The sequence below is a fragment of the Podarcis filfolensis genome (assembly GCF_964270895.1).
Source record: "Podarcis filfolensis genome assembly, chromosome: 12".
NCBI lineage: Eukaryota > Metazoa > Chordata > Lepidosauria > Squamata > Lacertidae > Podarcis > Podarcis filfolensis.
Window position 1 is genome coordinate 41,446,404 of NC_139614.1, and position 16,491 is coordinate 41,462,894.

General features: G+C 41.5%; 1 protein-coding gene and 1 long non-coding RNA gene across 9 annotated transcripts in view; both read right to left on the bottom strand.

Annotated features, from left to right (window-relative positions):
- PARD3 (par-3 family cell polarity regulator) overlaps positions 1-16,491 on the bottom strand; it is a 560,882-nt gene that overhangs the window by 466,532 nt on the left and 77,859 nt on the right. The window lies entirely within an intron of this gene.
- Positions 15,680-16,305, bottom strand: LOC310746388. Its single transcript, XR_014540697.1, has 2 exons — positions 16,122-16,305; positions 15,680-15,787 (listed from the first exon to the last, which is right to left on the bottom strand). It is a non-coding gene; the product is annotated as an uncharacterized lncRNA (long non-coding RNA).

The window sequence follows — 16,491 nt, forward strand, 5'->3', positions numbered from 1 at the left end:
CACAAAGTATAAGTACCCACGACATGTTTTTGTTGAACAAAAAGTCTAGCAGCGCCGAGGCTGACAGTTTTATTGTGGCATAAACTGTTTGATGGACTACAGTCCACTTCTAGTTGAGAAAACTCATGACTAGAAAAACACTGCCTAGTTCTAGTCACAAGGATTGAGGCGTGGAGATGTCATGCAGTGGCACAAGAACTACTCAGAGTGCAGAAGTTCCATATTTGAAAGTTTCTGGAGACTGAATTTGCCTTTTGATTGACCCTAACAGTGCATTTGCCCTAAGTTCTCCATCCAATTTGAGAAAGTGCCATAACTCCTGCAAATATAATGTCCCAAGTTGAATTCCCGTCATCTCCAGGTAGAACTGGGAGAGAATCCTGCCTGAAATCTTGGGAGAGTCACTGTCAGTTAGCATAGACAGTACTAAGCTAGGTAGACTAGTGGCTCGGACACAATGTAAGTCAGCTTCCTCTATTTCTAACTCTGGCTCCAGTACAGTAAGGCTGAGATTCACACGCCAGCTTCCTCCATGCCCAGCTGCCTATGGTGACAATGAAGCTGATATTAAAAGATTACTAGCAAACACAACTTTTTCTGATACATCAGTTCCATTACACAGCAATCAAATATTAGGAAGATCATAAAGAAAAGCAAGACAGGAATCTCCAGTTGGGTGAACTTCAATGTCACCATTAAACTTGGGAGCGACATGCAAAAGGTGATTATTATTCCGTTGTACAATATACCTCAACTGCTACAAGAAAGTCCTAAATACTCCATAACCATAATGAAAATACTAGTAGAGAAATAGAGGTGAGAACCACAACAAAGTGGTATTTGCACTTTCAGCAAGGCATTCAGTTATTTGTTGATATCTACTAGAGAACCTGCATAGTTTTGCAGTATTGTCTTGCACCAGCACACTTGTAGATATAAACAAGTATTGTTGGCTGAAAGGTTAAACCAGGTACCATGACAGAGGTACACCAATTCCCCTTTCCCTGGACATGGCCACTGATCAGAGGATGAAAATGCAGAATCCTCAAATCACAAACCACAATTATCCTTCTGGAAAACAGGTAGTGATGCTGACTAACTAACAGCATTTTATTGTCTGCTGGAAGATCTTCCATATGCCACCCTCCAGATGTTGTAGGCTACAACTTCCTTCATCCCTTCATGCAGGCTGGAGCTTGGGGGGAAGTGTAGCCCAACCATCTTTAGAAAGTGCCAGGCTGGGAAAGAGTGAAGTACTGTGTGGGCAGCAATTTGAACCTAACACTTGATTCTTATCAGTGCGACACTTGAAACCTATCTTCAAAAGAAGCCTTACATTTATATGTGTCGTTATTAAAACCTGCATTGCTCTCGAACGCCTTACCAATTTGTAACAGGCATTGTTGCCTTCATGAAAGAATCTTAGAAAAGGAGACAGGCTCTCTTTCTATTTCACAACCACAACCATAAAAAAATCCCTACATGCCATTCTCCAGCAGCTAGAGGCAAGCCTCTTGCGACTCTTCCTGTTCAGCAAAGGTATTACATAAAACAGTAGGTCAGCAAGACTAGACAAGGCAAGGAACACCCTAAACTAGTTTGACAGCAGCTTCTATTACTGTAGGATCTCGTAAGTAGGTATGAAAATAATATCAGTTCTCTTGCATTCAACAGCTGTCTAGTGATGAAAAATGTTCTTATTTTCTCTTTCAAAGCAACAGCCTTATTCTTCCACCAAATCCTGCATTGCCAGTGATTTTCAAACGTTCTTTCATACTTAAGAACAACATTATAAGGTATAAATATATCGACAATGCAGCTAGGTAAATCAGCTGGGGCAAGATTCAGAATGAGTGGACGGGGAAGCTTCCTAATTCATAGCTCAGTCTTTAGATATGTAATTATAATGTGGAAATGCAGGTCTACTTCAGAATATGCAGCTCTTCCACTCTAGTTAAAGGTGCATTAACCTAACAGAAAAGTGGGGAACCTTTGGCCCTCCAGATGTTGCCAAACTACAACTTAACACTAGAACTCATGGACAGCTGAATGGAGGAAGATTCAGGACAAATAAAAGAAAGTACTTCTTCATGCAGTGCATAGTTAAACTATGGAACTCACTTCCCAGGAGGCAGTAACAGCCACCAACTTGGGTGGCTTTAAAAGAGGTCTGGTTATCAGTCACTACTAGCCATGATAGCTATGCTCTGCCTCCACCTTCAGAGGCAGTGATGCTTCTGAATACCAGCTTCTGGAAACTACCAGAAAGGAAAGTACTCTTGGGCTCAGTTCTTGTTTGAGGGTTTCCCACAAGGCATCTGGTTGGCCACTGTGTGAATAGGATACTGGACTAGATGGGCCATTGGCCTGATCCAACAGGTGCATCTTATGTTCTTAATTTCCATGAATCCTAGCAAGCACAGACAAAGGCCAGGGTCAGTGGGACTTGTAGCTGAGCAACATCTGGAGGGCCAAAGGTTCACCACACCTGACCTCATAGTCTAAACCTCCAAATGAGGGGCCACGAATGGAGTGTCCTCCAGATGGTTTGGACTGCAACTCCAGTCAGATCCAACCAGCATGGCCAATAGTCAGGGATTATGGGAACTGTAGTCCAACAGCATCAGGAAGCCACGACGTTGGCTATCCTTGCTCTAAATGTTACATTTTCAATAACTTTTGGATGAGGCTGTAAGTATAATGCATATGCACCTGTAAGACGATGCATACTTTTTAACCTGATATATTGGGAAGCTATAATTATAAGATCTATATCTGCTGCTTTATATTCAGCTTACACAGTGTGTAAGAAGACTGGCCAGTTTATCAGGAAACTGCATAAAACCGCACAACAATATGATCACTTAGCTACACCCCACAAGTAAAAACAAGTGAAGTCTCTTATTTCCTGCTTACACCCAGTTACATTTTTCCCTTTGATGACATTCTGAAACTGACTTATCAAGTATTTCGCAATCGACAGACTAAAGCAATGCACTTATCTATGGACTTCAAGGAAGCCAGGTTTACACCTAAAGGTTGTAAACATTTTACAGGTTTATGGCATGCTCCTCAGAGATTGCTACGAAATAAATGTTTTGCTACCTACACAGAAATAATCTCACCTCCAACACAAATATTGCAGGTCAACTACTCAGTGACTTCAAGAAATGTAGAAGTAAAACTAAGAACATTTCAAGGAAATTCATTCAAACACAAAGCCAACCTGGCTATAAAACTTCCTCACTTGATGGTAAAAGAGGAATGTAAAGACCCATGGTCTTCATACCCATAAAATAATGTGTGACTTTGGTTTGCTTTTCTTCACCATGGCTAAGTGTTGCATCTAAATATGGAAACCATGATCAAGGACTGCAAAAATCCAAGGTGGAAACTGCTGCTTGGAGTGAGTTTGCATTAACTGTGGTTAAGCAACATGTCTGCACCACGCAAGCCACATCAAAGGCACTTTTTGCCACTTCTCCAGCCTGTTTCAAGATAGCAAACACATGTCACTGGTGTCTCCCAACACAAGCACTGCTTAGTGCAGTGAGCTAAATCATAGCTTTGCTGTATGGTCTGATTCATATATAAAGTTAAACAACAGTTTAGACACGCGGGCCTCGGGATTTTGAGGGGAAGGGAGAAAAAGAACACAAAAGCTTGAAGCTCCCTATCACACATAGTGCTTAACTGTGGTTTAGCACTGCATGTGAACACAGCCTTTCTCTGATTAAGGCAACAAACCATGAACAGCATTAATCATGGTTATGTGCTCTTGATTTCACCAAGCAATCCTGAGGAAATGATAGCATTAAATAATAAAACAGATATTGCAGTATTCTTCTGTTAAGAATAAAAATGAAAAAGAATCTTCCTCTTGTCTCTGAAAACATAGACAAATACATAGACAAAAACATAGACAAATACTCTAACACTAGTTAGAGTTGACCCCCTTGATATCAGCAGACTTCAGTAACCATTTCAATGGGTCTAATCTGAAAATGACTTAGCTGGATATCACCTGAAAGCAGCTTCTTTACAATGGAGTATCATATGACAAGGCATAGCCAAACTGTAGCTCTTTGGGAATATTTTAATTCAACACTATATCATGTAACCTTCTCAGGCAGGAGAAACTTTAGCAAATCTTAATGCTCAGAGAAAAGATTCCTAAAACTTCCCCAGCAGTTTTTTTCATGACACTGTAAACTTTAAAAAGCCCTGCTTCTTTGTGTATGCCTAAATGTTAGTAACAAGGATTTATATCTTTATGATCACAGTGTCAACATCACAAACACAAAGGATTTGTGTAAGGCTAATACATTTGTGTAAGGCTAATATGTTTCAAAAGGTCCCTGCAGGAAGGCCAGCAGAGAGCACTGTTTGAACAGAGCTAAAGTAATAGCTTATACTTAAAAGATTGCAACAGTTCTTATGTGAGGAGCAGCAACTCAGCATATGGAACTCTGAATCAGCAGCTTGCAACACTTCAGGCGCCCAGAATTAAAATCCCCTAATGTTTATTAGTTGTTTTCCTTTTTTTATTGAAGGGAATCTATAGATTACACAGAAAAAAATGTGCTTTCCAATGTGTAAGACCTCAGACTGCAGGTAGGAGACTCATAAGAAACTTCCTGTGTGTAGAAAATATTCTCAACAAAGCGAAAACTCTACCAAAGTCCCTTTCATCCCGGTGCTCAGACAGTACACTCAGGGAGCTTTTTCTGGAAATATTTAAAATGCGATACATACATCCCCATCTGCAATCTGAAGTGGTACAGTCCATGAATCTACCATCCTTGCCAGCTACATCAATCTGTGTAATAGGGCAGAACAGCTCTTAAGCTGCACTGAAATCAAACCAAATCTAAGCACACATTTTATTAATAAACTATTTTTATCCTGCCTTTCTGTCCTGCAAAGAATATATAAATAGAAAGCAAGACACAGAGCAACAGAATCAGCAGCAAATGACAAGAGCAGCGCTGCAAAGGAATGTACAGATAAGGAAGAGATAAGCAAGTGATTCTGTAAATCAAAAGCATGTCAAAACCAGATGGTCATTGCTAGATATCAGACCAATATGCCATCAAAGTGGGGGTCAAGCAAGCTTTCTTGGGTGAGAATTCCTGTGGGAGTGAATTCCATAGTTTAACTATGCACTGTGGAAAGAAGCACTTTGTTTTATCTGTCTTGAATCGGGAATGTATCCTGATTCCTGAACTACTTGTAAGAGGTGATCAGATTAGTCAGATGATAAGGCCACCAGCGACTACCTCCATCCCAGTTGCTGGAAATTGCTAGTTGCTGTTGCACTTGGGTTCTGTTTGCAGGCTTCCCATGAGCATCTGGCTGGCCACTATGAGAACAGGATACTGCACTAGATGGCCTTTGGATCATTAGCAGGGTTCTTACGTAAATGTTCTTATGTAATCGCTCCCTCAGCCATGACAAGGCCCACCACACTGACGGCACTTATTTCCTCAATAGCAAGGCATGCCTTTAGTAGTTGCTTTCAGCATGCCAAGAGTGGGCAGTCAGTAAAGAACCACAGAAAAGAATACCAATGGAAGCATTGCTGAAAAGGATGAATGTAGGAATGTAGGAAATGGGCCCTATACTGCATGTAACACCAATGTCTCACAACAAATGTAACTGATCTGTAGCAAACACAACCTGAAGAAAGACACAGTGCATGCACTTTTGTAAACAAGGAATTTTTTTCATATTTTAAAATATATATATATTATAATAGCCCATTTACCTAGGTGGTCATTGCATTTGTGGTACTGAGCATAGGAGGCTAGGCTTGCGCTGGAAAAAAAAACCCCAGTGATACGCTTCCCAGAGGCCTGGATTTATGAAAGGGTGAGAAATCTGCTCTGTATCTTCTGCCCTGGTTTTAAGTCATTTGGAACATAATGTTGGAGGACCTGGAATTATAACCAGTGCAAAGGGAGGAGGGAATCCAATATGTCCATTTTCCTCTCTTAAAAAAAGCAAGCATCCCTTTTGTTAATTTGCTAATAATCATGCATGCTTCTGTTGTGCTCAAAGGAACAGCCAAAGCAAGCTTTCGGGTTGTTTGTTAAGGTGGGAAAAGACACAGCTTTTATTGTACAAGTTGGATTCCTATTACTTTCTTCAGTCCAACAACCCAGAAATAACAAACACTAGAGGTTGGATTACATCTCATTCAGAAGGCATGCCTTCCAGGATTTCAGTTAGAGAAATGTAATCAAGCAACTAACTAACAAAAACTCAGCAGCTGGGAGACTTTTGGGGGGTGGGGGAAAACAGCAGATTCAGAGTAATCATGTTACAGTGCTTTCTGTGAGGTTTCTCAATGGAGTCCCAAACCTACAGGGTGATAAAATAAGGCTGAATGGGTTTGCAATATAATGTTTAATGTGTGCTCTTTGTTTGCAGGAGAGGAGCACACTGTTAGCAGTAACTGCTTCCCAACTCACAAGCCAAAATTACTGTGTGGCAGCACACTCCTAGTCAGCCCTCATATTGAAGGTATTTGCAGACCATCCCTCATAAAATCTTATCCCATTATGGCTGCCACAGCAGCTACAACAAACACGCATGAAAAGTTTGCCCCCAAATATGCAAAACAGCCAACTGTAACTCCACCTAAGAATATGCAGACCTGCTCAGCATCAGGAAGGTGGCAACCTCATGTGCCCTCAGACCATATCATGGGACTCTATTCCATTGCCAGGTCACGAGAGATTAAAGAGGTCCTCATCTTCATCACCACTAGCCTCATCATCATCATATTATGTTGAAGATTATTAAATTTTGATGTGAAGAGCCAAGCAATGCCTAGGAAAGACCAAAATCTCTCTGTGTATATCGCCTCAAATTATATATTGTTTTGTTACATTTCCTCAGTAACGCAACGTTATCAGCATTTTTCTCTCTGGACTCCATCTACATTATTTAAGTGACTTTGCCAACATATATTAGATTCTTGAAGATAAATGGGTTTTATAATTTTTCTTAAGGGCTAACAAGGCTAACTTAATGGGTCAATTCTAAAAGCATGTGCTCAATAACTTAAAATATGTATCAGAGATCTGTGGCCCTCCAGAGTTTGGTGGACTCCAGCTCCATCAGTTCCAGCCAGCATGACCCAATGGTCAGGGATGATGGCAGCTCTTGTTCTGAAATGTCTGGAGGCTTATGGGTTCCCCATTCCTTTTCTACATCAATGAAAATTTATGAAAGCTGAAGAAATTAGAAACATAAACTAAATCTGACAGCAGGATCAAGCAGGAACCCCCATGTCACAGCTCAAAAAGTGTTTGCTTCATTCCAGTAATCCTAAATTCTTCCACATAGTCATTTAGAACACTTTTCCAGGCAACAAATGATATCTGCACAGAAATGTAGCACTCTTGTGAATTAAAAAAGAAAGAAAGAAAGATAGCTGCTGAATACGAACAGGAATTTATGTGGCAGAACATTATGCTAATTCCTTCCTCCATGGAACATTTTCCAGCAATACTGATTTATTTTTTAATCTCTCAAATTACATTAAACTACCACCCCAATGCTCACGACAAAAATTAGTGCCTATTCATTTTCTGGTGCTGAACAACATGAATTGGTCATTAGCCCATTTTAGCTACTACCAGGCTAAAAGATACAGTCCCAAGCCACTCAATTGAAAATGACAGTCATGGTCAATTAACTAGCTGCTCTTGGATGTCGTTTTAATAGCAAAAAGCCACAATTCCAGCTGCTTAATTTCATTTGGCAAGCAAAGGCCACAAACTCTCACAGGCTAGCAACCAAGTCTATTTATTCTCTAATTCTTTTCCTGGGGACAAGAAAATTCACTCTTCATGTTTCTGGCCCAATTACTTCTAGGGAGGGCAGACATCATCTAAGATGGTTCAGATGTAATGTCAAATGATGGTTTGGCATCAGCAGTGGCAAAGTTCTACATCTTGGCTGAAGATTATGTAAACACAAAGTTTGGGGGAAAGACATAGACATGCTGACTACACATCTTGCCCAGACCCTGCAATGAGAATGTGCAGTGAGGAACATCTGGAATTATTTTTTAAAGACATGTCATACTTAACACTAGACAACATTCATTAATAGTTTTGGCTTGATTTATAGCAACTCTGTCTGTTTCATGCATGTAATTCTAGCTCTTAAACAAACAGTTTACATCTCTAAAGATGGTGAATGGGGCAAGGGAAATTGAGACTGGACTGACTTGAAATAAATCAATCTTATTTCCATTCAATGTCCCTCCCCCAAACTTCACAGCTACAGCTTAGTGGGAGGACGAGTCTTTGTTTGGATGACAAACTTAGGCCACATTCATGCCATACATTTAAAGCACTTTGGTACCACTTTAAACCGTCATGGCTTCCCACAAAGAATTCTGAGGATGTGGACAGGCTGCTTGGACGAGTGAAACCAACCACCTATCTTCTTGATCCTTGTCCATCCTGGCTCATAAAAGCGAGCCAGGAAGGGCTGGGGGATGGGCTCTGTGGGGTGGTGAATGCTTCCCAGGCCTACTGAAAGAGGTGGTCATTAAACCGCTTCTTAAAAAAACATCTTTAGACCCAGAAAATATGGCCAACTATCACCCAGTCTCAATTCTTGGGCAAGGTGACTGAGTGTGTGGTTGCTGAACAACTCCAAGCATGCCTGGAGGATGCGGACCATTTGGATCCCTTCCAATTGGGATTCAGGCCTCATCATGGACTGAAACTGCCTTGATTACACTGGTCGATGATCTCTGGCAGGCTAGGGACAAAGGGGAGAGCTGTTTCCTAGTTCTGCTGGATCTCTCAGCGGCCTTTGATACCATCAATCATGGCATCCTTCTGGACCATCGGGGGGGGCTGGGAGCTGGGGGGACCATTATACAGTGGTTCCGCTCCTTTCTTCTGGGCCTTGGCCAGAAAGTGGTGTTGGGATGAGTGTTCAGCCCTCTGGACTCTCACTTGTGGAGTGCCTCCAGGTTCCATCCTCTCCCCCATGCTTTTTAATATTTATATGAAGCTGCTGGGAGAGATCATCAGGGGGTTTGGGCTGGGTGTTCATCAATATGCGGATGATACCCACCTCTACTTCTCTTTTAAATCAGAACCAGTGAAGACAGTGAAGGTCCTGTGTGAGTGCCTGGAGGCGGTTGGAGGATGGATGGCAGCTAACAGATTGAGGTCGAATTCTGACAAGACAGAAGTACTGTTCTTGGGGGACAGGGGGTGGGCTGGTGTGGAGGACTCCCTGGTCTTGAATGGGGTAACTGTGCCCCTGAAGGACCAGGTGAGCAGCCTGGGAGTCATTTTGGACTCACAGCTGTCCATGGAGGCGCAGGTCAATTCTGTGTCCAGGGCAGTTGTCTACCAGCTCCATCTGGTACGCAGGCTGAGACCCTACCTGCCCATGGACTGTCTCGCCAGAAGGTGACTCGGAAACTGCAATTAATCCAGAATGTGGCAGCTAGACTGGTGACTGGGAGTGGCTGCTGCGACTGTATAACACCAGTCCTGAAAGACCTACATTGGCTCCGAGTACGTTTCAGAGCACAATTCAAATTGTTGGTGCTGACCTTTAAAGTCCTAAACGGCCTTGGTCCTGTATACCTGAAGGAGCGTCTCCACCCCCACCGTTCAGCCCAGACACTGAGATCTAGCGCCGAGGGCCTTCTGATGGTTCCTTCATTGCGAGAAGTGAGGTTCCAGGGAACCAGGCAGAGGGCCTTCTCGGTAGTGGCTCCTGCCCTGTGGAACGCCCTCCCATCAGATGTCAAGCAAATAAGCAACTATTTTACTTTTAAAAGACATCTGAAGGAGCCCTGTTTAGGGAAGTTTTTAATGTTTAATGCTGTATTGTGTTTTTAGAGCCACTTAGAGTGGCTGGGAAAACCCAGCCAGATGTGCGGGGTATAAATAATAAATTATTATTATTATTATTATTATTATTGGAGCTGTAGTTTAAGGGTGCCAAGAGTTGTTAGAAGGGCTCTCTGAAGGGGGAATGGCTGTTATACCACTATGACAACTGTAGCTTTATGAGGGGAATAGGGTTTTCCATAGGTGGAAAGGTCACAATGGAGGGACAGTTCTGGAATGGGGAAAAGTTAAATTTCAGGGACTAAAATTATACCAGCCTGAATGATTTTAAACCATGCAGGCAAAGTAAAACAAAACTATGTGAGCAAAGGAACAGGGCTTTGCAAGCACTGAAGATCGGCTGACTGGCAATGCCTGCAAATCCCACTTCCTTTGCTTGTTCAGAAGTGAAACACCCTTAACATTTAGACAGCTAGAGGACCAGACTCATGAGGAAGAAACAGCACATGAAAATGCACTTTAATGGTAACCATACAGGCTGAACAATCTGTATAGTAAAAGTCTGAATGGCGGCTTAATTCAGAACAACTAATCAGCTTAAGTGTTTGCATAGTGAGTCAAATGTTCGAGAAAGGGAGGCGGGGAGTCTTTTTCCACAATGGTTTCTAAGTTAAGAATTTTCAGCTCTGGAAAGAGAACTGCTGAAATCACATAAAAATACATTGGGTTAAAAATACAAAAAGTGTAAAAAGAGTTGTCTGGGTTGCATAAGACCTGTAAAAATAAATGTAGTGATCCACTTTCTGACTCGCCTGAATCAAATTTCACACTGTTCTCTACTCAGTTAACCTTAAACATGTCTGGATGCCTCCAACTTTGCAAAATAACAAAACATAAAAACTTGACGGCAGCCCTGTAGACTAACCGGTTTTAATAAAGGATTCTTTTCATTGAAACAGCAGGCAGATTGATGTGAGAAAGTCTTCCTAGCTCATGGCAAAATCTCCCCCAACACAGCTAGCTGCATGTAATGAAGAAGGGGGAATGACTTGAAGTTTCACAATCAATCTGGAACAGGAGAAAAACTATTTTATTTTTGTAAATGTTGAAGATAGACATCTGGCCTTTTTCCTGATTTATTCAAAACCTCAAATCCTTTTGAATTTGGTAACTTTTGTGGAGCCACTGGTTGTTATGGCCTGTGGGGCAGCAACTTGGGACAGGGCCTCTTCTGTAGTGGCACCCCAGTTCTGGGACTCGCTCCATGAGGAACTGAATTTGTTCACCACAAATTGATATCATTTAGACATACAATAAAAGTATACTTGATTGCTTGGGATTTGGGGATATGAATGTTGCCTGAGGGGTTTCAGCGGATTGGTAATCTTGTATTATGTGTTTTAGAGATGAAATTTAACATGTTCTAAATTGCTGTAACAATTGTACTTATTATGACTCTGGGCTCCTAATGAGAAGAAGGGCAGCATAAGTAATATAAAAAATGAATGCAAGACCACACCCACACCATACATTTAAAGTGCTATTATAACATGTTAACTGTCATGGCTTCCCCCAAAGACCCCTGGGAATGGGAACTGTAGCTTGTTAAGGCTGATGAGGGTTGTAAGGTTGCCCCTATTGCCCACAGAGAGCAACAAATACATGGTTTATTGAGATGGTTGTTGGAGTTTCAGTGTATGTTAAAAGCATACTTGTTCACTCAGGCCTCCCTTAACAGCTATTCACAGGCCTACGTACTGCTAAATACTGCGGATGCAAATACTGTGGAAAGCTTTCAGAGATATTGCATTAGTTTCACAGTTTTATTGCTTCTTACTGTTATGAACTGTTTTGAATATTTTTAAAATAAAAGATATATAAATATTTTAAACAAACAAAGAATAGTCAAAGTCAGCAACCGCTAACAACTACAGTACTATGAATTTGGTTCAAACAAAAACAACATCAACGGTATAAAACAAATGGGGTAACTACTAGAAGAAAACTCTCACATACATGGAGGACTAAAAGCTAGAGACTTGCTTCCACACAGTTTCTTGACTGTAATGGATAGTAGCTATTTCCACTGCCACAAAGGAACATAAAGAAGCAGCATCATTAAGTGAGCAAAATTCCCTACTGCTGTAGAGCCTGGAAAGCCAAAGCCTTTTATCCAGCATCCATTGCACGTCCTTATAACTGTAAGAAAAACTAATGAAATTCTTAATTGAGTCTCAATAGGTTTTACTTGCATAGACGGTGTTAAAAGGGGAAAAAGACTTTCAAGCAATTTGGCAAGGCAAGATGTTATATGGCATTACCCATAATCTAAAGTGATCAAGTGCAGCTATCTGAGCATCTCATTCTTTCAAGATTAAAAGGAATAATCAAGCACTGAAAATCAGAGGTGATCAGTACATGGAGCAGCTCTCTCACTTCCAGGGCCTGAGGCATTGTCTTTACATCGTTTCGGGCTTTAAAATTCAATGTGGGATGTCGCACGCAAAATTGCAAGAGAATAAATTATTGAACACTGAAGTAGCAATGATTGCAAAACTGGACTGGGACACTGTAGTTAAAAAAGAAGTGTAAGCAAATTAAAACTCTTTTCTGCAGTGGTGTGGGAACATTTTTAGGCCAAATACCACATTCCTTCTCAACAACCTTCTGGGGGCCACATGGCAGTGGTGGGTGGGGCCAAAAGCAAAAATGATTGGTGCAACGAATGTAAATGTTAGCTTTGTAGAGCAGGCTAGTTTCCACACACCCACACACTTTTCTGTTCTCCATCCAGACAAGCAATGGGCATTATCAGAGTTCAAAGACACATTCCAGCAAAAAGCACCAAGGATTAAATGAAACAAAGTCAATGATAGTAAAAGTCCTAAGGGCCAGACAAAAAGGCCTGGAGGAGCCCATTTGGCTCATGGGCCCGAGGCTTCGTTTTGCCTTACTGGATAACCACTGATTAACCAACCAGGAACATTATACAGCTGAAAATATGTTCACTGTGTTACTAGTCCTAAAAAATAAGCTTGTAAACATGTTGTCACACACGTTCAAAAGAACTGGAACCAGGGAAGAAGCTGGAGACAGATTCCAAAATGCATATTAGTCTTATAGAATCACAGAATTGTAGAGTTGGAAGGGACTCTGAGAGTCATTTAGTCCAACCCTCTGCAATGCAGAAATCTCAACTAGATCATACATGACAAGTGGCCATCCAGCCCCTGCTTAAAAACCTTAAACTGTCTTTAAATGGTTTTCAAAAAATAGGGCAGATACTTTCCAGTGCTTAAAAGCGTAACATTCCAAAACCAAAATACTGCAGAGTAGCATTGCTACTACTTGTACTTAGCATAACTTGTAGTTTATTGTATGCAGCCAAAATACAATAATAGTAAAAAATAATAATTAAACAATAGATTTGCTGTTGCCCTCCATCCTGCAGTTGACAGTGTGGTGATCCTGCTGAAGGTCATTTTGCTGTTTACTGAAAGGGTAGATGGGGAGGAGCAAGGCGATAGCAAAGCTGATGCAGTGTAAACACACCAGCAGAGTCAATTCAATGCTTCCCCATCTCCTGGTATAAACAACACAACCTAGCCTCACCTACCTGCCTTCTTTGTTCAATTCGACCAAGGGATTAAAGTTCCTCCTCTTTAGTCTCACTTTTGTCCTTTGGATACCTCAGCATGGAAGAGGGATGGAGACTAAGCTAGAATTAGTTGGCTCTTCCTATCATTGGCTCTGAGCCCACCTGTTTTTGGTCTCCCTGCCTTCCACACTATCAATTCCTATGGGCACCAGCCACCACTCAAACTAGAAGATAATTGTGCATCCAAACTTGCCAAATCTTCACTAAATGACTCAATGAGTGCTGAGTGAAAGAGATTAATGCTTTATTGATCTTTTACACATTGCATCTTGCTGACAGGCAAGGCTTTCCCACCAACATCTGCCTCTGTTGTTTTGCAGCTCCCACACACTTCTACACAGGGTTAGTTACCCAAGTTGTTTGTGTTTTCTGTTCGACTTATTTGTCCCATTATCATTTTTTTTTCTACACATGCAACTTAATTAATAAATAAATGTGTCAAGCCATTAACTATTTTTCCCCGGCTCAATACAGATACTTTGCTTTAACTGAAGTACAGTACTTAATTCAAATTTTATCTTCCTTCTTTGTATACAAGGAGCATGAGATTTGCTTTTCTTGTCTTGTCTTTTCTTTTTTTGTCAGAAAAGACTTCCTTGTTAAACACCATGCATGTATCAACAAGCTTCCACTGACTTCGAGGACTTTGTCCTTTTGCTATTACAGAAATAAACTGAAGTGCAAGTTTGCATGCCAAGGTGGTGTCAGAGCTTTACTTGTGTCTCAAATCCTGTTATCATTCAAAGGCCAAAAGTAGAGAAGTATGTGCTTAAATAAAGTTACCTCTGAAGATTTTCAAATGCATGGCCAAAATATCAAGGCAGTAATCAATTGAAACTCCTGCCTAAACTATCTCTAGACCTCATGCTCTTGCGCACTCTCTCTCTCTGCAGTAAAAGATTAGGAAATGGGTCCCCAAATGCATGTTTGGGTTAAAAGTGGGTTCTGGGACTGGAAAAGTTGAAGACTACTGATCTACAATATGTGGGCAGTAATACTGGCCCACGTTTTAGGATTATTGTGAGGATTACTCAGATAATGTGCACTAGATAGATTACATAGATAGATATAATGTAATGTTTCATATGCTCTTAAATTGCTGTGCAAATACTAAGTAGTCGTTCATTAAAATGAAACTGCAGCATCAAACCTAGATTTCTCTATAGCTCTTTTTTTAAAAAAGAAATCCCTTTAAAAAATCTGGTTTTGATATGACTTGAAATTAATGTGCAAAATATCTAAGTGCATCTTTTCTGCATTTTTGAAATTCAAGAACACTGCATCCAATCTTGAGAACTTTTGCATGTCATGACATCTAATCTTGATAATCTGCAAATTACTAAGCATTCATATAAAGGTTGCCCATGAAGTATCATTTTCTTGCTCATAAAGCCTCATTTCCTTCCTGGGCATGTATAAAGCAAATGGGTTCCAAATAAAAGACCTTTCACAGCACTGCCATCTCCCTTCTAGTCTGACTAGAGCAAAGATGGCGAACATGTGGCTTCCAGATGTTGCTTGAGTCCAGCTCCCATCATCCCCAACAACTGGCCATGATAGCTGTGACTAACTGGAGCTGGAGTCCAACAACATCTGCAGGGTCTCAAGTATGGGCATCCACAGGTGGTCAAGGGGAGAGGAGCTTCCCCCTGACACCCACAATTATGCCATGTTATGGATTCCTAGTTTCCTTCTTTTCCTTTGAAAGCAAGACTCTAGCCCTTCGAGAGCCAAAGATATGAGGCAAAGTGTGCAGACACTATTCTGCTCATTCATTTTGTGAGAAACTAGCCTGCTCCAGCCTTTCAATATTTTACGCCAAGTAATGAAGTCATGGCAAAGACTGACCTTTAGAAAAACAGAGAAGGCAAAGAGAAGGTTAGAGTAACACAAACGGTGCCTACAGAGAAGGAAGTTCTTGGTTCATATTTTATTATGCTGTTCTTCCCTAGTGGAGAAGTGACTGCTGCCCCCACCAGGGGGAAATCTGATGCTTGAGGTTGCAGTCAACGAAGTTGTCCTGTTAGCCTATTGCACAGGCGGAAATCCTTGTGGAAATGGAATACCTTCATTGGATTAGACTCCAAGGATTTTAGTGGAGGGGTGACTGGGCAAAATATACCCATTTCTCCCAAGTAAGGTTCCTCCGTGAGACCTATCTGTACACCCATTTTTCATACTGGTTGTTGTTTAGTCGTGTCCAACTCTTCGTGACCCCCATGGACCAGAGCACGCCAGGCACTTCTGTCTTCCACTGCCTCCCGCAGTTTGGTCAGACTCATGTTTGTAGCTTCGAGAACACTGTCCAACCATCTCATCCTCTGTCGTCCCCTTCTTCTTGTGCCCTCAGTCTTTCCCAACATCAGGGTCTTTTCCAGGGAGTCTTCTCTTCTCATGAGGTGGCCAAAGTATTGGAGCCTCAGCTTCACGATCTGTCCTTCCAGTGAGCACTCAGGGCTGATTTCCTTAAGAATGGATAGGTTTGATCTTCTTGCAGTCCATGGGACTCTCAAGAGTCTCCTCCAGCACCATAATTCAAAAGCATCCATTCTTCGGCGATCAGCCTTCTTTATGGTCCAGCTTTCACTTCCATACATCACTACTGGGAAAACCATGGCTTTCACCCCTTCATGGATCACTGCCTTGCCGTGGCGAAGGGGCTTGAATAACTCAGAGAAGCTATGAGCTATGCCGTGCAGGGCACCCAAGATAGACAGGTCATAGTGGAGAGTTTTGACCAAACGTGATCCACCTGGAGCAGGAACTGGCAAGCCACTCCAGTATCCCTGCCAAGAAAACTCCATGGACAAAGACAACTGGGTGGGCGTGGTGGAGTAAAATAATGCTGACATAGGATGGGATATTCAGACTTGGCTTTTATTATGCTGTTCTTATTGGTGTTTATTTTTTTTGTGGAATTAATATTTTAATTTGTAAGCTACTAAGAGTTTGATTTTACCATAGGCAGGTAAGGAACAAATGTCTAAATAAATA